This window comes from Erinaceus europaeus, chromosome 5 (genome assembly GCF_950295315.1).
Source record: "Erinaceus europaeus chromosome 5, mEriEur2.1, whole genome shotgun sequence".
NCBI classification, from domain to species: Eukaryota; Metazoa; Chordata; class Mammalia; order Eulipotyphla; family Erinaceidae; genus Erinaceus; species Erinaceus europaeus.
Window position 1 is genome coordinate 116,672,578 of NC_080166.1, and position 23,636 is coordinate 116,696,213.

General features: G+C 41.8%; 1 protein-coding gene across 3 annotated transcripts in view; it reads right to left on the reverse strand.

Annotated features, from left to right (window-relative positions):
- FRY (FRY microtubule binding protein) overlaps window positions 1-13,373 on the reverse strand; it is a 495,577-nt gene extending 482,204 nt beyond the window's left edge. For 2 of the 3 annotated variants that reach the window (XM_060191649.1, XM_060191648.1), the window contains exon 1: window positions 13,149-13,373. The gene's annotated coding sequence lies outside the window, so the exon portion shown is untranslated. The remainder of the gene's footprint in view (window positions 1-13,148) is intronic. The other variant, XM_060191651.1, reaches the window with a different exon arrangement.
- Window positions 13,374-23,636: the final 10,263 nt, after the last annotated feature.

The window sequence follows — 23,636 nt, forward strand, 5'->3', positions numbered from 1 at the left end:
AGATAACATATCCTGAGCTCAAAGGAAGGCAAATGAAGACAAGAGTTTCCCAATTTCTGGCACTGGAGTGTGGAGTGGAAACTCTCCTGGTCTGCTTGTGGTGGACTTAACTCGCAGTGTTTTGCTGAGTGGGTCTAATGCCATTCTCCTCACCTACCTTTTAAAGTGCTTCCCTCTCCACTTCTGCTGTTATGCACTCATATAGTCACTCTGCATCAAGAAGAAAAGAATGGCCCCAGTGGCAAAGAAAGAAATATGGAGTGGTCTTACAAAGGCCAGCAGGTCCAATGGGGACAGATGTCCAATGGGGGAATAGGGAGGACACAGCAGTTACCATAGCAATGAGTATGAGTGGGCTACATCTAAGAGATAAAAAATACTTAGATATTTTTTATCTAAGAGATTAAAAATAAACATTCACTAGATTGTTACATTATAGTCATTACCAAAAGCAATAAAAGCAGTAATGACAACAGACAACTATTCTGTATGGGATACTACTGCATTAGAGTCTTGATACTGTATTCGGCAAACACACAAAATTTCCAATACAAACTTCACAGACAAGGAAGTTAACATTGAGGGATGTCAAATACACCCCACGGAGACTCTAATGATGCTTAAGCTGTAACTCTGGGGTCAGACAACTGTGCTCTTCTAGTATTTCTTCCTTTGCTATCAACTTAATCATGAGCAATGAACTCACTTCCGTTCCTCAACTACCTAAAGTGTAAAATAGAGAGAGTAGCATGGTATCTTGCACAAGAAGCTGTTGTGGCAATTAAGTGGGATGCTGTTTTCTTTCTTTTTTTTTTTTTTTTCAAATTGTTATTCTAGTATTCTAAAAGCATCATTAAATAGTTGATTCTTTAAATTTATCTGCATATTTTAAGTTCACTAAATAATCAAAATCAGGGGGCCAGGCAGTGGTGCACTGAATTAAGTGCACATGGCATGAAGCACAAGGATGCCTGTTCAAGCCCCTATCTGTAGGGGGGTGGCTTCACAAGCGGTGAAGCGGGTCTGCAGGTGTCTGTCTTTCTCTCCCTGCTCTCCATCTTCCTCTCCCCTCTCAATTTCTCTCTGTCCTATCCAATAAAAAAATAATAAAAATCTAGAAGGTCTGTACTGTTATTTTAATCTCTCAAATTTTCAATTTAACATCATAAAATGTTAGTAATGGCCATTTATATTTTTATATCTTATTGGGGGATTAGTGATTTACAATCAACAGTAAAATCCAGTAGTTTGTACATGTGTAACATTTCTCATTTTTCCATATAACAATCCAACCCCCACTAGGTCCTCCTCTGCCATCATGTTCCAGGACCTGAACCCTCCCAGACACAACCCCAGAGTCTTTTACTTTGATGAAATACAACAACTCCAGTCCAAGTTCTGCTTAGTGTTTTCCCTTCTGTTCTTATCTTTCAATTTCTGTCTGTGAGTGAGATCATTCCATATTCACCCTTCTCTTTCTGAGTAATGGTCACTTATAATGTAACTTCTTTATTTGTTAAAGCAAGTTTATCTTTAAGACTTCACTTAGCTAAAATTTCAGTTATGATATTCTGATTTTCATTGTAGGTGATTTAACTATCAAATTATACTTTATAAGGACTTATAATCATTATCAATAAAACTCTTTAGCTGAAGAAAAGTAGGAATTCCTGTGATGACCAGTTGAACAATATGTATTTAATTCAGTAAAGAGCTAGCTGTTTACCTCCTATCACTTGCAGGCAATTTTCAAGGCTATAGGACTGAAAAAAGAAGAGAACCCCTTTCCACTCTACTTTCCCCAAAGTGCAATTCAGATTCATAAAGTTTAAAGGTAAAATAGAATGCAAATGCCAGGAACAGTTTCAAAAAGGTAGTCCCCCTGCACCGCCTCCAACCACTTCACTGTGAGGTTTAACTATGTAACAACACACTAAAAGAAACATATACATATATATATACATATGGACTTCAAGAAGCAAAGAACTCCGCTGAGCTGTGGCACACCTGGCAGAGCGCAAAAATTACTATGCGCAAGGACTGGGGATCCCAGGTGGAGGAAGAAACTACATGAAGGGTGAAGTTGTAAGTATCTCTCTTTCTCTCCTTTTTCCTTTCAAATTCTTTGTTTCTATCGCAAAAAAACAAAAACAAAATAAATGTCCACCAGAAGCAGTGAATTTACTGTGCAGGCACCAAGTCCTTGAGATAACTCCAGTGACAAAAAAAATAAATTTAAAAAAGGGGGCCAGGAAGTGGCACACCCAGTTAAGCACAGACATTACTATGCACAGGACCTGGGTTTGAATCCCACTCCTTGTCTGGAGGGAGGATGCTTCATGAGCACTGAAGCAAGTCTGCAGGTGTCTTTGTCTCTCCCTCTCTTTATCTCCCTTTCCCTCTCAATTTCTCTCTGTCCTATCAAATAATAATAAAGAAAAAAAGAAAGAAAAAAATGTCTGCTGGGAGTGGTGGATTTGCTGTGCCAACCTGAGCCCTACTGATAACCCTGATGGCAATTAAAAAATTTTTTTTGTTAATTTTTAAAAAGCACAGAATTGGGGGTCGGGTAGTAACGCAGCAGGTTAAGCAACATGTGGTTCGAAGCCAAGGGCCTGCATAAGAATCCTGGTTGGAGCCCCAGCGTCCCCACCAGCAGGGGAGTTTTTTCACAGGCAGTGAAGCAGGTCTGCAGGTGTCTTATCTTTCTCTCCCCTTCTCTGTCTTCTCCTCCTCTTTCTATTTCTCTCTGTCCTATCCAATAACGACACCAATAACGACACCAATTATAACCACAACAACAATAAAACAAGGGCAAAAAGAGGGAAAATAAATAATAATAATTACAAAAACACAGAACTCAAGAGTACTGCTGATGTTGAGAAATGTCTTACACAGATGAAAACTCACATATCTCACATGTAATTGTTCATCATATTTTGGGGGCAAGTCAAATGATTTTGCATATTTCATATAATTAAATACTATCTTCCTACATGACCCTGACCCTAATTCATGTATGTGACAACAAGTCATATAAAAGCCTGGATTACAAGATTAATACTAGGTTAGAGATGTTTCATGTCATGCATAAACCCAAGGATTGTCTGGTGTCCAGACCCATCAACAAGTTTAGGTCAACAAAATAAGCCAGTAGAAATGTTTTCAATAACCAGCTGAAGCTTCAACTGCTACTTTTAATAAAGTGTTATGATGCCAGTTGGGAAACACAATGGGGAATATCTGTGCTCAAGGAAAAGCAGTCCTCCAGTTTCTAAGCTCCCACACAATGCAAAGGAGGTGTGTGCAAATTCACAACTTGGAAGGAATTTAATTGAGGGCAATCACAGGAGTTTCACCACAAAGGAAGTACCATTTACAATTATTAGATTGACGTCCTGTTTACGACTTCATTATTATTTCTTAATGTGCAAGGTCAAGAGTCTAAGGAAAAGTCACTGGACTCTGAAGCTGTTACAGTCATTAACCAAGCCATAAAGCATAGCGACAATGTATTCAATATACTGAACCACCATAGCAACAAATCATTTAGCTAAGCAGTGAGTCTTAACACTCACACAAACGTGAATGCCTGCCATCAGCCCACTCAGTGCCACCCACCACCATCCGCACCCTCAAAGTAGATACTCGTTAGTACAGATACACTTCAGACATCCTTTGCTGACACTTGTCACCACCATGTCCTGCTAAATGCCTTCATGTAATTCCAGTACTTCTGAGTATGGAAATCATCTGGTCAAAACTGAGGTGTGTTGAAAAGCCTGTTCTGTGATATTTTGAAAATTTCACATTGAGAAGTATACTAGGTACAGTGGCACCAAACACTTCACTTTGTCAGTACAACTTTGCTCTGAGAAACAATGTTTTTAGTTTTTTCTTGAAAGATAATCTTTTAAAAAGTCACCTGTGACATTCATGTCTCCTGACTTTTACTGATATTCCAAATCCACAGGGATTATGGAATTATTCCAAACAAATAATTAGCTTACAGTTTTTAAGACCTCACAGCTAAAGACGTAATTGCTAATGTGTTCATCTGTTACTTAGTGACCTTGGTGTTTTGCTCTTCATCCTAGGTAGTTCCTTTCTCCTCTGGAGATCCTTTTTTTGTGGTGTGCAGTATATTGTGGGGCTCCCCCACCCCATAGCCACCACCCTGCAAGATGGAGCACCGCACACCTGACTACAGTACCCAGCAAACACCAACTGTGAGCACGGCTGACCCATCTGGCACTACAACTCAGATTTAATCAGTGTTTACTGGTTGACCACCATGTGGCAGCTCCTGGGTTGCACATTTGGCTGAAGACTCCCAATTTACATGGAGCTAATTCATTAGCTGACCATTTAGAAAATCCCAATGTATTAACCAAGTCTTTTTTCATTCTATATTCTGACATTTTGACATCTTGGGGCTTTGATGTCAATGGAGCGATTGCTCCTTCTAGGAGGAGTCAGTTGACAGAGATAAGTAACTTGCCTGCCAGTGAACCTTTTGTGTGCTGGCCAACCAATCCACAGTCCAGATTCCCAAACACCTCCTTAGTTGGCACTCACTCTGAGGGCTATAATCTATGCTTTCATCATCCTAGGGTCAGGTATCAGACAACTGGAAAATGAAAGAGCTCTCTGAAATGATTAAAAAATTAGTCAATCCTAGAAACAGCTTTCTGATTCCTTCCCAGGAAAACTCCAATAAATGAAGGCTCTTTTAAAAAAAAAGGTTGTATTTATTTGATATAAGGTAGAGAGAGACAGAGAGAGAGAGAGAGAGAGTTATATGAGAGAGAGACCAGGACACATAGTGCCACAGATAGAACTGGGACCCTCAGCCTGCAAGTCCCACACTCCCAATTGCCACAATAAAAGTTCTCAGTCATATTTCTCCCTTGTTCCTCTGTTACTGACGGACCCTGCTGCTTCTCCACAAGACTCATTGTACCTTCTACTTGTTCTCAGAAGACAATGGGTACAAAAAAAAATCTCTTTTTCTTTGACAGCAATAATTTCCGTGTCTACCTGTATTACCGGAACATTTGATTAAAACAAATCCTGGATACCACTAAAACACCCCAACAGAAGCCAAGAACTGGTGTCTAAGATCATTCTGTTTTTCTTTCATCTTTTTATTTATGTTCAGTAAAAACAAGTTTTAGGACAGAGAGACAGCAAAATGGTTATGCAAAAGGCTTTCATGAATGAAACTCTGAAGTCTCAAGTTCAGTCTCTAGCACTATCATAAGCCAAAGCTGAGCAATGCTCTGGTCTCTCGGTCTCTCGGTCTCTCAGTCTCTCTCTCTCTCCCCCCGTGTGTGTGTGTGTGTGTGTGTGTCTTTATTCCTGTATCTCTCTCATTATTAAAACAAATAACATTTAAAAAATAAGTTTTAAAACTTGTTTGAGGTCAGCATGCCATGTGCATGACCCAGGAAGCTTCAGTATAGAGTTCTCTCTCTTTCTGTCTCTCTGTCTCTCTCTCTCCCTCTCTCTCCCCTATGCTAATGATACTTAGTAAAAGGTGTTGTAAACTCCTTTAGTTTACAACTAAGTGACTTAATTAATAATTATTCTCTCCTCTATAAAGGAGACATGTTTAGTCTACCAGCCTGGTGCCTGCTCAGCAGCCCAAACCACCTACACTAGCCCAGGCTTCTTTTGCTGTTTCATCCTTTACTTTGTAAAAAATGTAAAGATGGTCAGGGAGAGGGGTAAATAGAGATCAAAGGAGCAGGATATAGCTCACCTGGTAGAGTGAACACTTTACCATGTGCGACAGCCAGAGTTTGAGCTCCTGGAGCCACAGAGGAGCACCATGCACAGCGGGAAGCTGCATAAGCAGTGGAGCAGTACTGTGGCATCTCTTTCTCTCTCCCTTTCTGTCTTTCTTAGAAAGGAAAAAAATCAGTGCACAAAGAGTAACGGAGCTGTGAGGACATGATTAAAGAACAAGTGGACTAAAAGGCAAGACCACAGTAACTATATATCTTCTTGGAGCTATACATCCAAATTTCAGAGAGCCTACTAAAGGAAACAGCATTAACGGAGGAATCTTAGCAAATGTTAAATATACAATAAAACAGCACATGGAATTGAACTAAGCACAAAAATTCAAACAACTAATGATTTTGCATCACAAAATAGAGACCTGAGAAATAAGTTGTTATAAGTTCCTTCAGTGGTCAGAGATCAATAAAAGCTACAATGGATTTTCTTCAGCCCTGAACCAATTTTGTAAGTAACCAGGCATACTGAGCAGGGCTTTGTACCATAAAATCTAGGAATTAATCCTAGTCATATATATATAGTCTCATATATATATATATATATATATATATATATATATATATATATATATATATATATATATGACTATATTTTCCTACCCAACAGGAGAGTGGTAGGCTACTTGATGTGCCTATATAACTTCCAGGGGACAACATTCATCCATCCATCCATCCATCCATCCATTCATTCATCAATCCATTAGAGGATATTTACAAAGCAGACTAACCACTGCTGGAATTATCCTACATGGCTGGCAAAAGTGGAGAACAATTCAGAGAAATTCCTTGTCCTCCTGGATTTTTACAGTTTAAGAAAAATAGCTATGTGGATGGATGGATGGATGGATGGATGGATGGATGAAATGAATGCCTTTGTAGGCAGGTTAGGCTTCATGAAACTAAGGGTACAGAACATATTTATGAGTATATTTCATTGGTTAGGTTCATTTTTTTTCACATCTTAACATCTTTGAAATTGATATGCTTTAACACAGGTGGCAGTTTGAAACTGCTGGCAGCTTGGTAATGACCCTGGCACAACTGTCATTTCTTTGTATGTGCATAATTTTGTCACCTACTCACTGTGATCTTACTTCAGCGAAGTCAAGGGCATTGTTGGCTACACATAAATGGTTCTCAACAAGATTACACTAGCTTTGGGGGCAGGCCGTGGAGCACCGGGTTAAGTGCACATAGTACAAAGCACAAAGACCCCAGAAAGAATCTGGGTTCGAGCCCCTGGTTCCCCACCTGCAGGAGGGGTCACTTCACAAGCAGTGAAGTAGGTCTGCAGGTGTCTATCTTTCTCTTCCACTATCTCCTCCACCTCTCTCAATTTCTCTCTGTATTATCCAACAAAAAAAAAAAAAAAGAAAGAAAAGAAAATATGCACCAGGAGCAGTGGATTCACAGTGCAGGCACCAAGACCCATGTATTAGCCTGTAGCTCTGAAAGAAGTAACTTGTGTGTGTATCAAGGCACACACAGGAGCTGTGGGGCATTAATGTTATATTACTGAAGAAGGAATTTTTTTTTATTTAGCATTCCCTTACTGCCTTTCAAAACAAGATTCAAATGTTTCACCAAAGAGAGAAAGCTACAGAACATGAATCTGTGCTACAGTTTTGTTTCTGAGATGTCTGCACACTGACAGCCCATCATACCCTAAGCAATGCTAATGAAGGTACCCACAGGAAAAAAATATAAAAAACCCCATTGAAGAGATGAAGAAATTTCAAAGCAATGAGAGAATAGCATGGCTAACTCGTGGTATCATAAAAAGGCTGTTTAGTGACATGACATAATATAATTGTCAGATATTCTCTTTTTCCCAGTATAGCAACAACAACAACAACAACAAAAATACTACAGGTATAGAGGAGGTGGGCCAGCAATGGAGCACCTGCCTTACATGTATGAGGTCCTGGGTTCAACCTCACACCACAAGAGAACAAAGACAAAACAGCTAGAATTCCATGCATGATGGAGCAGTGCTTTGACCACTCTCATTCACTCACACACACACAAAAAAGAGCTATATCTTAAAACTGACAGAAGTTTAAATTTGATAAAACATGGAAGAATAAGTTATTGCTTGTTAATGAAAAGGTGTACAAATAATTTTGTTGTTACCACTTAAGCTTAACCACTCTAGTCTGTTTTTCAGATAGAGAGAAACATAGACAAGGTAAAGGAAAGCTATCACAGCAGTGAAACTTCCTCCCATACTGTGGGGGCCAGGCTCAAATCTACTTAAGAGCACAGCAAAACAGGCACACTATCTAAGTAAGCTATTTGGCTCACCCTAGACACTCTATAAACAGAGCAGAATTCAGAGTACTAGTTTATTGATACTAGACAGTTTTAAGTTAACAAGGTATTTTTATGAATCTAACTTGAGGCAAAGTGTGAGGTGTTAATAATTTGGTAGAGTTTTGTAAAGTTCTAATAATTGAAAGAAGTGTACTTCATTCATTTTTCCCAATCAAACTTTTGGTACATTTTTCACACTGGTGCAATGACAGTGAGCAAACTTCATATTCTATTTCCCCAACTTTAATTAGTGCTGCTCCTGTTTGAGGCAGTTTAAAGACATCAGAGAGGAGGTGTCAGAGCAATGTTCTAAACTCAAATCTTACCTTGGCTACAGGGGATGAGAATGAAACAGATAATAGAGTCCATTTGAAACCATAAAAGTATGCATGAAGGACTTTGAGTTTCGTAGCACATAGAATTGCATGACTGAAATGCCAACTACAGGAATATGTTTCCAGCCAGCATAAAGACACTACTCAAAATGTATTTCTTTCTTCTTAGGCTTAGTACAGGAAGTCATTTTGGAAGTAAATACAAAAACTATACCAAGGGGGAGAGCAACCTCTCCCCCCCATGGAAGAGAAATGGTAGGAAAAAATGGGCAGAGTGTAGTGGCTCTGCACATGGGGTCTGAGGCAGAAGAGCTTCAGGTTCAAACTCCGTTCTCACCAGAAGCCAGTAGCTCACCCGTCTGGGTGAAAAAGATTTTGGGGGGCCAGATGGTGGCACACCTGGTTAAGCTCTCACATTATAGTATGCAAGGACTTGGGTTCAAGCCCTGAAGGGGGAAAGCTTCACGAGTGGTAAAGCTGGGCTGCAGGTGTCTCTCTGTCTTCCCCCTATAAATTTCTCTGTCTCTATCTAATAAATAAATAAAAATTAAGAAAAAGAAAAATACGGCTGCAGAGTATAGCAATCACAATTTTTTCAAGCACAGCTTCCAAACATAGTGTGTCTTATCTGTGACATCAGTGTGTTTTGGTTTGTTTTTTTTTTTAAATATTTTTCAGGAGCCAGGTGGTGGTACATCTGATTAAGCACTCACATTACAATGTACAAGGATCCAGGTTCAAGACCTTGGTCCCCACCTGTAGGGAGAAAGTTTCATGAGTGGTGAAGCAGGACTGCTGGTGTCTCTCCTCTTCCTTTCTCTGTCTCTCTCTCTCCCCCTCTCAATATCTCTCTGTTCTATCAAATAAAAATGAAGTTAAAAAAGAATCATTAAAAATAATAATAGGGGGTCAGATGGAAGCACAGCAGGTTGGGTGCACATGGTACAAACTTCAGGGACCAGCATTAAGGATCCTGGTTCCAGCCCCCGGCTCCCCCACCTGCAGGAGGGTCACTTCACAAGCGGTGAAGCAGATCTGCAGGTGTCTTTCTCTCCTCTCTCTGTTTTTCCTTCCCCTCTTGATTTCTCTCAGTTCTATCCAGCAACAACAACAGCAATGACAACAATAATAACCATAATAATGATATAAAAGGGCAACAAAAGGGAAAAAAATAGTGTCCAGAGCAGTGGATTCACAGTGCAGGCACCAAGCCCCAGCAATAACCATGGAGGATAACAATAATAATAATAATATCTTTGTATTAAAATGAATAATCAAATCAGAAGCAGGTGTGTGGTCACATCTATCATCAAGACAGCATGTAGTGGCACCTGCTTCTGTAGTGTAGTGGTTATCATGTTCACCTCACATTATGCAGTGGCCTGGGAGGTGGCATTGTGGTGAAGAGCTGCATTTACAGGCATGAGAACCCAAGTTCAAACATAGGAATAACTCTAAGTTCAAACCCTGGCATTGCATATACCAGAGTAATATTTTAGTTCTTTTTTTCTTTGCCTTCTTCTTATCTAGTGAAATAAATAAAATAAATAATTTTAAAAGGGCAAGATAAGCAGCCTAGGAGTGGCCCAGTGGATAGTGTCTTGAACTCTCAAGATAAGTTCCTGAGGTAAAGCCCCAGCATCACATGTACCACAGTACGTCCTCGAGTTCTCTCTCAAAGCTAATTTTTTCATAAATTTTTAAATTTATTACTGGATAGAGACAGAGAAAAATTGAGAGGAGAGGGAGAGAGAGGGAAAGAGACAGAGAGACACCTGCAGCCCTCCTTCACTGCTTGTGAAGTTTTCCCCCTGCAGGTGGGGACCAGGGACTTGAACCCAGGTCCTTTTCCACTGCAATGTGTGTGCTTAACCAGGTGCACCACCACCTGGCCCCCCTCTAAGTTAATACATAAATAAATCTTGTTGTATTTTTTTAAAACACGATATATGGGAACATACCTTCAATAGTGTTGACAACATGACAATATGTGACACTGTATTATGAAGACCCGCTTCCTATTCCAGAACTCAATGCAAATTTCCTTTCAGGTCAGATGTAGAGAGAGTCTAAGGACTCCCTAGATTAATATCACCTTCCCTGGTGACTTTGTTTCAGACTTTCCTTTTAGTAAGTTGGCCTGCGTCAGGAATTCTCTGACAGTTGGTGCAAGGGGGGAATGAGTGTGCCAGTGTGAACACTGCAGGGAATGTGGTGCTGCCAACTTGTGGGGTGTATTTAGATGTGGAGAAACAAAACAGACTTGGGTGACTTGAGAAGAAAGAGACTGCTCCGTAAGTGCCGGTGAGGGACACGTGCTATCTGTCTTCTCTAACCAACTTATCTGGAAGGCAAGTGGTTTATATGTCCAAAGATTTCTATGTTAGAAATCATGGGGGCAGAGACACAACCGTGCTCTCCATCTTGCTCTTTGGTGAAGGGAAAATTTGGTGGGCACAGACATAAAAATGGAAAATTTCAAGAGGCAGATTATATGATAAAGAAGCCTGCTCTAGAAGATCAATAGAGACAGTTCATGTGCAGGACCAGGCAGTTAAGCGCACATTGTACTAAGCGCAAGGACCCATGCAAGGATCCAGGTTCGAGCCCCTGCTCCCCAGCTGCTGCAGGGACCCTTCACAAACAGTGAAGCAGGTCAGCAGGTATCTATCCTTCTCTCTCTCCCTTTATCCCCTTCTCAGTTTTCCTCTGTCCTATCCCAATAAAGGGGAAAAAACGGGCAGAACAGCCACCAGGAGCAGTGGATTCATAGTGGTGACACTGAGCCCCAGAGATAACCCTGGAGGCAAAAAAAAAAAGAAGAAGAATCATAACACATCTCTCAAGGGGGGCTAAGAGGCAGCACACAGCACAAAGGAGTGATTAAGAGCATGGACAGAGCCAAGTACTGGCAAAATTGGTAAAATTCACAAGTTGCCATGCATGAGGATCAGGATTTAAGCCCCCAGTCCCCACTTGCAAAGAGTTAAGCTTCAACAGCAGTGGAGTAGACTGCAGGTATCTTCCTCTCTCACCCTATTTCTGTCTCTATCATAAGTAAAAAAAAAAAATTTCAAAGAATAAAGAAAAGAAAAGGCCAGTAGGAACAGTGGATTCTTAGTGCAGGCATAGAGCCCCACGATAACCTTGGTGGTGAGGAAACACACACACACACACACACACACACACACACACACACACCATAGACTGGGAGTTAAACAGATCCAGGCCTGTTGGCCATAACATAACCTTGCAAAAACAATGTAAGCTTTTTGAACTCTAAAACTGGTCGAGTGGTAATATCTCACTAGGGTGACTGTGAGATTTAAACAGCACATGTAAAGTGCCTAAAATATATCTAGTGTACAGTGGTCAAAATATGTATACTATTGTGTGACCACTAAAGAAATTTCCATCTCTTTATGATGAGAATGTTCACACAAATATGGTGTCAATGGGTGTGTGTGTGTGTAGTAAATAAACCACATGAATCATAATGAGTTGTTAATGTTTTCAGCTAAGGCTATTTCCAGAGCACAATAATTGGTATGCACTTGTCTTACAGTATGAATATGCCTTGGTAAGAAATCAGAAAGGCATTACACAAATAAAAATAACTACAAATTTCAATTCCATAAGATATCTGTTCAATATATGTTATTGTCTCCAGTCTGAGCTTCTTTTATGATGGATGTGGTCCTATGATCTTGTATAAAATTAATTTCTACCTCTATTATTCTGCATTATAAGAAGTTCTGTAAGGCAAACAACCCCACCTAGTCCAGTTTGTTTTTGAAGATCGAAACTTTCTCTTATCTTGAAGTTGAGTACAGTGTTCTGTATTCTTTGTCCCCACCTCTCTGAGAGCTGGACCAAAATTCCTAGTTCTTCCTAGCACTGACTTCAGTGTTCAGGGACTGAAGGCATGTAGCAATAAGAAGGAATATAATGATATATATAATGATTTGACATTTGATAATATATATCATGCCCAATCATGATATATATAATTGACATTTGACATTTGATAATATATATCATGCCCAATCATGATATATATAATGATTTGACAGGAGTGGTCATTGGCAACTTGACATGATGTTGTTTAGAGACCTTTAACTAGAAGGTTATGGGGTACTTGAAATCCTGAAGCTCCCAGAGCAGATCTTAGGTAGAGCCCATTTCTGCAGGGCCCGAATCTAGGTGGAGGCATGGGCTACCAGTGACCCTGCTTGCAATGTGTGGATGTGGACGTGTGAGCCTGGACACCTTGTCACCAAAGGGTTTGGGTGAGAGAGCGTGAGTGCCATGCCAAAATTGAGAGCGCGGGTATTGCAAGCAGATGGAGCCACCTCTGTCTACAGGTAAGCGCCTCGGGAACCCCCGGGTCTGGCTTCTCAAGTCCCCGCCTCAAACTTTTCTCCTGGAACACCACCTTCTGCAAGAGGAGGATGGAGGATGGGGATGCCGCCAGGCTCGGTTCGGAGACCTCCCTCCGCCCTGCACGGGCTTCCCTCGCCCCCACCCTCTTCCTCGCAGCAAAGCAGCCCAGACGCGGAGTCCAGCCCCGCCCCGGCCCGCCCCACCCACCCGGTCCCCGGCCCACCCCCGCCAGCGCCGGGAGCTCCACACAGCCATTCCCCGGGCGCCGCGGGGATCCAGGGACCGGCGGCGAGCGACCCGCGCGGTACGGTACCTTAAGGACGAGCCCAAGTGCTCGGCGCTCAGAGAGGTCGGACACCGCCGCCGCCGAAGGAGAAGCCTCCGCTACGCAGGGAGCAGCGAAGCCTGCGAGAAGCCGCGCCGCCGCCGGCGCTCCCAGACTCCCGGCTGCAAGCTCTGCTCTCAGCGCCCCGGCTCGGCTGCCCGGCGACCGCCACTGTCAAGCGGAGCCCCGCCCCTTGCGCGCTCTGCGATCCGCGGACCCCCCGGGACGCGCCGCCACCGCGATTGGCTGCGGGAGCCGACGGCTCCGCCCACACACGCCGCACCCCTCCCGCCCGGGTGGCGCGGCGGCGGGCTCTCTGGGGGCACCGGTGGCAGGGTGGGGGCACGGGCGGGGCGAGGCTTCCTGCGCGTATGGCGCGCACGGAGCCCGCGGGCCTGGGCTTGGCAACTTCTCTCTCTTCAGCCAGCTCCGACAGAAATCAACGTGCCCAAAAGAACAGAAAAAGAGAAAACATCTCTAAGGCTCATCCATGGGGGCAGCGCAGTGGCTGCAACAGTTCTGATGTGAAATCTTAATTATAGAAAGACGTTTGTAAAGAAAATCTAGAAAAGGGTAGGGTGTTAGAATTAGAGGAGAGTTTTGGTTCTATTTAGAAAGGAAGAGAGAGAGAGAGAGAGAGAGAGAGACCTGAATGAGCCCTCAATGAGCCCTCAATTCAAAACTTCATCTTGAAAGCAAAGGAAATCCAGCTTCACAACTTGTCCAAGTTCACAGAGCAAGAAGATTGACTCTTCTAAACTAAAGCAAAGCTGCCTGGAATTTTGTTTATTTTCATTCATACTAAAAGATGCATTCTAATATCTTCGCTATGGATACTATCTCTAAGACAGTAATTAAAAGTCTGTAATGACAGACAGCAGATTAATGGTTGCTGGGGGGATGGGAAGGAAGTGGACAGTGACTGCTAGTGAGGACAGGTTTTTTTTAGAGGTTAGGTTTCTTTTAGTGAGGTTTCTTCTAGGGTTTCTTGATAGTGCTGGTGAATGCACAGCTCTGAATATACTGAAAAGAAAAAACTGAATTATAAACTTTGGTGTGTGAATTACATCTCAACAAAACTCAAAACTGCTATCAAAATATATTGTTTGATAATGGTTTGGGGAAACCCACATAAGCACACACTTGGAACATGTCACAATTCTGTTTTGTCCGGATATAAAATATAGTTTATTTACTCACTCATCTATTTAATTAACCATGTCCATCTTTACCAGGAACTCTGGCAGAGGTACAAAGATTAATAACACATGCTCTGTCTTCAAGGCATTGAGGAGGCAATCACTATACAGCCAGTTCTCACTTAGTGATTTACTTGTTTGTCCACCAGTCAGTGATGGGCAGCTCTCTGACAGGTGGTATTGCTGAGATGTATGACATCAACAGCATGGTTGTTCTTGTCAAGAATCTGATTCTGCATCACATCTTTTTTTTTTTTAGTTTTTAAATTTTTTATTTATAAAAAGAAAACACTGACAAAAACCACAGGATAAGAGGGGTACAACTCCACACAATCCTGCCACCAGAACTCCGTATCCCTTCCCCTCCTCCTGAATCACCTCTTTCTGCTTCAATCCCATCCCTACAGTTGCTGGATGTTCCATTAGTGCTTTTATTTATTTATTTTTATTTAAGAAAGGAAAAATTAACAAAACCATAGGGTACGAGGGGTACAACTCCACACAATTCCCACCAACCAATCTCCATATCCCATCCCCTCCCCCGATAGCTTTCCCATTCTCTATCCCTCTGGGAGCATGGACCCAGGGTCATTGTGGGTTGTAGAAGGTGGAAGGTCTGGTTTCTGTAATTGCTTCCCCACTGAACATGGACGTTAACTGGTCGGTCCATATTCCCAGTCTGCCTCTCTCTTTCCATAGTAGGGTGGGTCTCTGGGGAAGCGGAGCTCAGGATACATTGGTGGGGTCTTCAGTCCAGAGAAGCCTGGCCGGCATCCTGATGGCATCTGGAACCTAGTGGCTGAAAAGAGAGTTAACATACAAAGCCAAACAAATTGTTGAGCAATCATGGACCCAAAGCTTGGAATAGTGAAGAGGAAGTGTTGGGGCGGGGGGTACTCACAGCAAACTCTAGTGTACTTGTGCTTTCAGGTATATATTTTGCACTAGTTTATGAATACCTGTGAACATATGCTCTCTCACACAGAACCTGGTCTATATCTAGGTTTTGGGACTTTGTAGAAAGTGATCCACCTGGGATGGAATTAGAGAATACTCTGAAAGGAAAGATCTCACCTGAGTAATGAAGCTGAAGGGTTGTCATCCACACCTGAAGTCTCTGGACACAGTCTGAGCTGAAGCATGTTGAGGTGGCAATCGTTGCGTTGATTAGGTTGTGACTGGCTGATGCAATATTATTTGATATGGATTGGGAGAGGCATGCGAGAAAGTGGGCCCTATCCTAAGGTTCCAGGACTGGGGGAAATATAGGCTCTACAGTGGAGATGTGAGGTTCCTGCTGTCTTAGGGTTCAAAAAGACAATGGATAGTTAATGTTATCATCACATTATTTGGTAATTGGGTTAACTTTGAAAAGTCCTTTTGTTAGGGTTTGCTGTATAATACCCAGTATCTTGTATATAGCTGTGCCACCGGTTGCTTCTGATCTACTTGGTCTAGGCTTTTGAGAGAGTCCGTATATCAAATACACAGCCTATATATTAAGACTCAGTCTGTGTTTTAAAAACTTTGAGACCTACAATTAATTTTCCCCCTCTCATATTAATTAACTAGTGATTTATATGACTACATTTTACTAGGAGTGTACATAAACACCATTCCCACCACCAAAAGACTGTGTCCCACCCCACCCACCCATCCCAACACCCCACTGGCCTAGGAAGCCGCATGTCCACCCTCCCCCTCACCACAGGGTTTTTACTTTGGTGCCCTATTTTCAATTTAGTCAGAACCTGCTTTTAGTTTCCCTTTCAGATCTTCTTTCTCAACTTCTGTTGATGAGTGGGATCATCCCATACTCATCTTTACCTTTCTGACTTAGCTCACTTAACATAATTCCTTCTAGCTCTGTCCAAGATGGGTCAGAGAAGGTGGGTTCATTGTTCTTGATAGCTGCATAGTATTCCATTGTGTATATATACCACAGCTTTCTCAGCCACTCATCTGTTGTTGGGCACCTGGGTTGCTTCCAGGTTTTAGCTATTATGAATTGTGCTGCTATGAACATAGGAGTACACACCTCTTTTTGATTGGGTGTTATGGAGTTCTTGGGATATAAGCCCAGGAGAGGAATTACTGGATCATATGGAAGGTCCATGTCTAGCCTTGTGAGTTTTCCAGACTGCTCTACACAGAGGCTTGCCGTGGACCACCACAGTGGATGAGCAGCAGGAGGGTCAGGGGTTTTGAAGGCAACCTCCCCAGTGGGTCAGGAGTCGGCATGAGGGAGAACAGATAGACAGAGAACAGATAGAGGTGAATCTGAACTCATTTTAATAGTGAAACTGCATTAGCTTTTATACTTTTTTCAGGTTACATTCAGGTTGCCTAAACAACCAGCTTAGTCTTGTGGCTTTGGCAGGCTATATGTTACTCCCCTTTTACTGTAAAGAATGGTACAATACTTAGTATCACCCTGTTCTCAGGGGAGGTCATACCCAGAATTGTTTTTGACTTAGCGGAGGGCTATTTCTATCATTAATCTTCTGTGGGGGGCATACGGATCTTTGCCTAGTCGTGGACCACTGCTCATCTAGGTCTGGTACAGTTTAACTGTTAATCTTTCTTTGTTTCAATACATCAACTTGTACCAGGGAGGCCTCAATCTCTGCATTCTTTCTTTGAGGGGCAGGTCATAACATGACTTGTTTTGTCCGTCTTTGTTGACCCACCTTCCCCACTTTCATAATTTAACTTTCAAATATGCCCATGTGTAAGGGAGAGGGGGTGCTTCTGACTCTCCATTCCCACCAGGCACTGCCAAAGCACTATTAATCAATTGTGACAGTATAATTATTTGTAGCAATAATGGGGGGGGAGAATGCGTCGACCCATTCTCATCCTCCTGCCCAGCTTCCTTGAAGTCTGAATGCAGGTCCAGAGGAGATGACCATGTCAAGCTCCCTGATGTTCATGACGGGGCGGCACAGAGGCTGAACCAATTTACATTCCCACTAGCAATGCAAAAGGGTTCCTCTGTCCCCACAGCCTCTCCAACATTTGTTGCTGCTGTCCTTTTTGATGTATGCCATTCTTACAGGAGTGAGGTGGTATCTCAATGTTGTCTTAATTTGCATTTCTCTGACAATCAGTGACCTAGAGCAGTTTTTCATATGTTTGTTAGCCTTTTGGATCTCCTCTGAGGTGAATGTTTTGTTCATATCCTCTGCCCATTTTTCGATGGGGTCATTTGCTTTTTTGGTGCTGTTTGCTCAGCTCTTTGTATATTTTGTTGATTAGTCTCTTGTCTGATGTATGGCATGTGAAGATCTTCTCCCATTCTGTGAGGGGTCTCTTTGTTTGTTTAATAGTTTCTTTGAATGTGCAGAAGCTTTTCAATTTGATGTAGTCCTATTGGTTTGTTTCTGCTTTAGTCTTTCTTGCAGTTGGGTTTATTTCATCAAAGATGTCCTTGAGGTGTAGGTGGGAAAGTATTTTACCAATGTTTTGCTCTAAGTATTTGATTGTTTCTGGTCTAACATCCAGGTCTTTGATCCATTTGGAGTTGATTTTTGTTTCTGGTGAGATAAAGTGGTTCAATTTCATTCTTCTGCATGTTTCAACCCAGTTTTCCCAGCACCATTTATTGAAGAGAGCCTCCTTCTTCCATTTAATGCTTTGGGCCCCCTTATCAAAGATTAGATGTACATAGGTGTGGGTATTTATTTCTGGGTTTTCAATTCTGTTCCACTGGTCTGTGTGCCTATTTTTGTTCCAGTACCATGCTGTTTTGATGATGATGGCTTTATAATATAGTTTGAGATCTGGGAGTGTGATGCCTCCATTTCTGTTTCTTTTCCTCAAGATGGTTTTGGCAATTCATTAGCCTGTAGGATAGTTTTCCATCCTTTCACTTTAAGTCTGTGTTTATCTTGTTGTGACAGATGGGATTCTTGCAAGCAGCATATGGTTGGGCTATGTTTTCTGATCCACCCCCCCCCACTCTGTGCCTTTTGATGGGTGAGTTTAAGCCATTGACATTTATTGCTATTATGGATTTAATGTATTATAGTGCCATTGTTCAACAAATTTTTATTTGCTCTGATATATTGCAAGTATTATAGTGATATTCTTGTTTATAAGAGGTCTTTTAAAACCTCTTTCAGGGCCGGTTTGGTGATGGTTGCCTCCTTTAACTGTTGTTTGTCTAAGAAGGTTTTGATCCCTCCATCTAGTCTGAATGAAAGTCTAGCAGGGTATATTATCCTTGGTTGAAACCCTTTTTCATTCAGGGCTCGATAGATATCTTGCCATTCTCTTCTGGCTTTTAGAGTTTGAGTGGAGAAGTCTGCTGATAGTCTTATGGGTTTTCCCCTGTATGTGACTTTTTGTTTTTCTCTTGCAGCCTTTAGGATCCTTTCTTTATCCTTACTTCTTCTCACTGTGGCTATTATATGTCTTGGTGTTTTCAGGTCTGGGTTGATTCTGTTTGGGACTCTCTGGGTCTGGGCTGATTCTGTTTGGGACTCTCTGGGCCTCTTGAATCTTAATGTCCTTTCTGTTATTCAGGTCTGGGAAGTTTTCTATAAATACCTCTAGAATGTTTCCTTCCCCTTCCTCTCTTTCTTCCCCTGGCAGGCCAATTATACAAATGTTACTTCTTTTGAGATCATCCCATATGTCTCTGTTGTTGTTTTCAGTGTTTCTCAATCTCTTCTTGAGCTCTTTCTCCTCTTTCTTAGTTTTCTCTAACTCATCCTCTGTCTGACTAATTCTGTTTTCTGCTTCTGTTAGTCTGCTTTCCTTTCCCTCAGCTTCTTTCCTCAGTTCAGCTATTTCAGCTTTCAGTTCTCTAATTGCCTCAAGATAATCAGTATTTTCCTTGGGGGTCTCAACTGTTGTTTCCCTAATACTGCCATTCCTTTCCTCCAATGTTGTTTTCATTTCTGTGATTAATAAGTTTATTATTGTTTGCATACTTTTCTTATCTATGATTACTTCTGGTTGATTTATAATTTCTTCTGGGCTCTTGTCTTCATTCATTGGAGTAGCAGTTTTATTTGCTCTTGATCTACCCATTTTTTTTATTTATGTGTTTCTTATTTTTATGTTCTGTTGTTTCTCAGTTGTTGTGTTTTGAGTACAAGCAACACTGTACTAAATACCTTTATGAAAAATGCAATCACCCACCTCAGAAATTACAATAGCAACTGAAGCAAGGATTGAAGCAGTTTAATCACTACCAGTTAGCCAAACAATGTCTCTAGTCCATGAAAAAATAGCAACCGAGTTCAAGTGAAGAAGAAAGAGAAAGGGAAGAAGGGATAGCAAGAATAGACAATTATGCAAATCTACTAATCCACAAATCTACTATATTCTAGGGGTAGCAAGAGGAGAGAGGGAAGTAGAGCAGAAATACACACATAGAGAGTACACTCTGAGTCAGATTTCTTCCCCAAATTAATTCACAAATGAATATCAGTGAATTCAGAAAGCCAAAGAAGAAGGAAGGAAGAAAGGAAGACAAGATAAAAAAGAGAAACAAGAGAGAGAAAAGAAAAAAGATAAGAAAAGGAGCTGTAATAAAAGAGCAGTAAAAGGGAAGTTTTTAAATTGATTGATTAATTAATTTTATTTTATTTTTTAAATTAACTAGGAGGAGGGAGAAGAGGAGAGTGGGTAGAGGGGTAGGAGTAGTGAAACAAGTTCCTCTCATAATGGATAAGATGCTTAGTCCCCTAGCAATGGAAAATACCCTAAGAGTTAATTCTGGTCAACCTAAAGGAGGGGGGAAAAGAGATACAACTTTATATAATATTAATAATAAAATATAGCAGGGTAACAAACCTGTCCCAGATTGCCTCAAGCCTCCTAAGCAGAGGCAGCTGATTATTAAGAAAGTAAAACAAACAAACAAACAAAACAGACAAAAGGGAAGAAAGAAAGAAAGAAAGAAAGAAAGAAAGAAAGAAAGAAAAAACACCTCAGGAATAGCCAAACATAGCAGGAATAGACAGTTATGCAAATCTACTCTCCACTGTATATTCTAGGGGTAACTAGAGGAGAAAGGGAAGTAGAGCAGAAATACATGCAGAGAGAATCCACTCTGAGTCAGATTTCTTCCCCCAAATAATTCCCAAACATGTATCAGTGAATTCAGAAAGTCGATGGAGGAAGGAAGAAAGGATGACAAGAACGAAAAAAAGAAGAAAAAAAAAGAGAAAAAAGAAAAAGATAAAAAAGAACAGTGATAAAAGAGCAGTGAAAGGAAAGAGTTATTTATTTATTTATTTATTTATTATTTAATTAGCGTTTCCAGTAGATGTTGTCAGAGCTCAAGCCACTAGCAGCTTCTCATTCCGCAGTCTTCTGGAATCCCCCAGCGCTTTCTTTTTATATGTATTTGTACCCCATTGTGCACTTCATAGTACAATTTATATACACCATTTTATTACACTATGATATACAGTACTATACTTCTGTCTGAATAAACATTTAAAAATATATAGTTACAAATTGTGAGTTTAAAGAAAAGCCCCGAATATTGAGAACAGCCGTTAACCCGAAACCAACTGTTCCTTGTTCTGTGTAAATATTCCCACCTGTACCCACCCTGTGATAACTATATAAAGGTGGGATGAAAAATTATCGGGGTCGCAGACTCTCCCCTTGCTTGGAAGGGTGTTGGCAGCCCAAGTTTAAGCTTCCCAAGGCTCTTGCTATTGCATGCGATTCTGGTCTTCTTTGTGTGAGATTGGGAATCAAACTTCCGGGCATAACACAAATAATGCAAAAGTGACATTAAACAATCCAAAGATGGTTGACAAACTCACTACCAGTACAAGCACATTATGCCTGATATACCTATAAGGGGCAGCTCCTCAACTGAGATATTCATTTACCCACTGAGTTTCAGGGATGGAAGCCAGTCATTAAGTGAGGAGTACCTGTAACCCATTAAGGTGAGTTTTACCTCAGGGAGGTAAGCAAAGTGCTAACTTTAAGGTATTAAAATTGAAGGGGGAGCCCAGGCAGTGGCACACCTAGTTGAACACACACATTACCATGCACAAGACCTCAGGTTTGAGGCCCTGCTCCCCACCTGCAGGGTGATGTTTCATGAGTGGTGAAGCAGCAGGTCTGCAGGTGTCTTTCTTCATTGCTAAACCCCCCCCCCCATTTCTCTGTATCCTGTAAAAAAAAAAAAGATTGAAAGGAAGACCTTGGTATACTATGGAGGGGCTGGATAGGAGTTAAGTTTTTGTTTCAGCAGTGGCCAGTGTATTCAAGTGTAAAAGGTGTGTCAGGAAGTCAAACAGGATAGTTTCTCACAGAACAAAGCATCACTACAGGCCAGAGCTCAATTCCAGAGGAGCAGCCTAATCAGCCAGAGGGCATTTGAATTCTCCTGGGTCTTTCCTATCACTAACAAATTGTATAAATTTCCTCAGTGATCTTAGCCTAGACTCAGTTTCATCACCTCCCTGGAACAATAGTATGATTATTTGACCTTTATGTTCTACCTTAGAATACAAAAGACTTTTCTGCATTCTCTCCTATGGGGTTGGAGAAGGGAGGGGATATGCTTAGGGCCTCTGGTTTCTATGTGTGAATGCTGAAATTTCCTTAGACGTACAGACAACTTTCAAGCAAAACAACAGGGAAAAAAGAAGAAGAAGAAGAAGCTTTAATGTTTCTATACTTGCAGTAGATCATACATCTATTTGCCAGCAGGGTTATTGTAAGAAGTCAGTGCTGGGTCCCTGCACACCTGCTTAAGTGCACACATTACAGTGCATAAGGATCCGGGTTCAAGCTCCTGGTCCCCACCTGCAGGGGGAAAGCTTCACCAGTGGTGAAGTTCCAAGTGTCTCTCTGTCTCTGTCTTGCACTACCCCCCCAATTTCTCTCTGCCTCTATTCAAAATAAATAAATAAAGATTAAAAAAAAGTCAGTGCCTACACAATTAATCCACCATTTTTTCCAGTGGCCATTTCCCCCCTTTTTTTTTTCTAATAGATGTAGAAATAGTGAGAGAGAACGCAAGAAAGAGAGGAAGAAAGACACCTGAAGTGCTGCTCCACTTCTTGTGAAGCTTCCCTGCTGCAGGTAGGGACTTGAAGCCTTAACTCTGATCCTTGTGCGTGGTAATATGTGTGCTCCACGGAGTGCCCTACCACACGAACCCAGTTAACCTTAAGTTTTTAATTGCCACCAGGATTATTGCTAGGACTTGGTACCAGCACTACAAATCTATCATCATGACTATTTTCCTTTCCTTTTTTTTTTCCTCCTCCAGGGTTATTGCTGGGCTCGGTGCCTGCACCATGAATCCACCGCTCCTGGAGGCCATTCCCCCCCCCCCTTTTGTTGCCCTTGTTGTAGCTTCCTTGTGGTTATTATTATTGCCCTTGTTGATGCAATTCGTTGTTGGATAGGACAGAGAGAAATGGAGAGAGGAGGGGAAGACAGAGAAGGGGAGAGAAAGATAGACACCTGCAGACCTGCTTCACCGCCTGTGAAGCGACTCCCCTGCAGCCGGGGAGCCCCTGGGGAGCCGGGGGCTCGAACCGGGATCCTTACGCCGGTCCTTGCGCTTTGCGCCACATGCGCTTAACCCACTGCGCCACCGCCCGACCCCCTTTCCTTTTCTTTTATCTTTTTTCTTCCTATTTTTTTTGATAGGACAGAGAAAATTGAGATGGGGGTGGGGCGAGGGAGAGAAAAAGAGAGACACTTGCAAACCTGTTTCACTTCTGGTAAAGAGTAGGGGTTTGAACCCCGGCCCTCTTAGATAGTAATGTGAGCACTCAACCAGCTGCACCACACCACTTAGTTCCCTCCATTTATTTTTATTTATTTATTTTTAAGAAGTAGGACTCCTGGGAGTCAGGCGGTAGCGTAGCGGGTTAAGCGCACTTGGCGTGAAGCGCAAGGACCAGCGTAAGGATCCCAGTTCAAGCCCCCGGCTCCCCATCTGCAAGGGGAGTCGCTTCACAAGCGGTGAAGCAGGTCTGCAGGTGTCTATCTTTCTCTCCCCCTCTCTGTCTTCCCCTCCTCTCTTCATTTCTCTCTGTCCTATCGAACAACGACGACATCAACAACAACAATAACAATAACAATAAAACAACAAGGGCAACAAAAGGGAATAAATAAATAAATATTTTAAAAAAAGAAGTAGGACTCCTATTACCATAAAGTAAGGGGAAATTATAGAGTTCACCGATTTCCCTCTCAAGTGGAGTTTGTGTCAAAAAGTTTTGGATTCTGGGCTTCATGGGTGGGGGGAGCAGCTCTGCAATTTGAAGACTATAGGCTA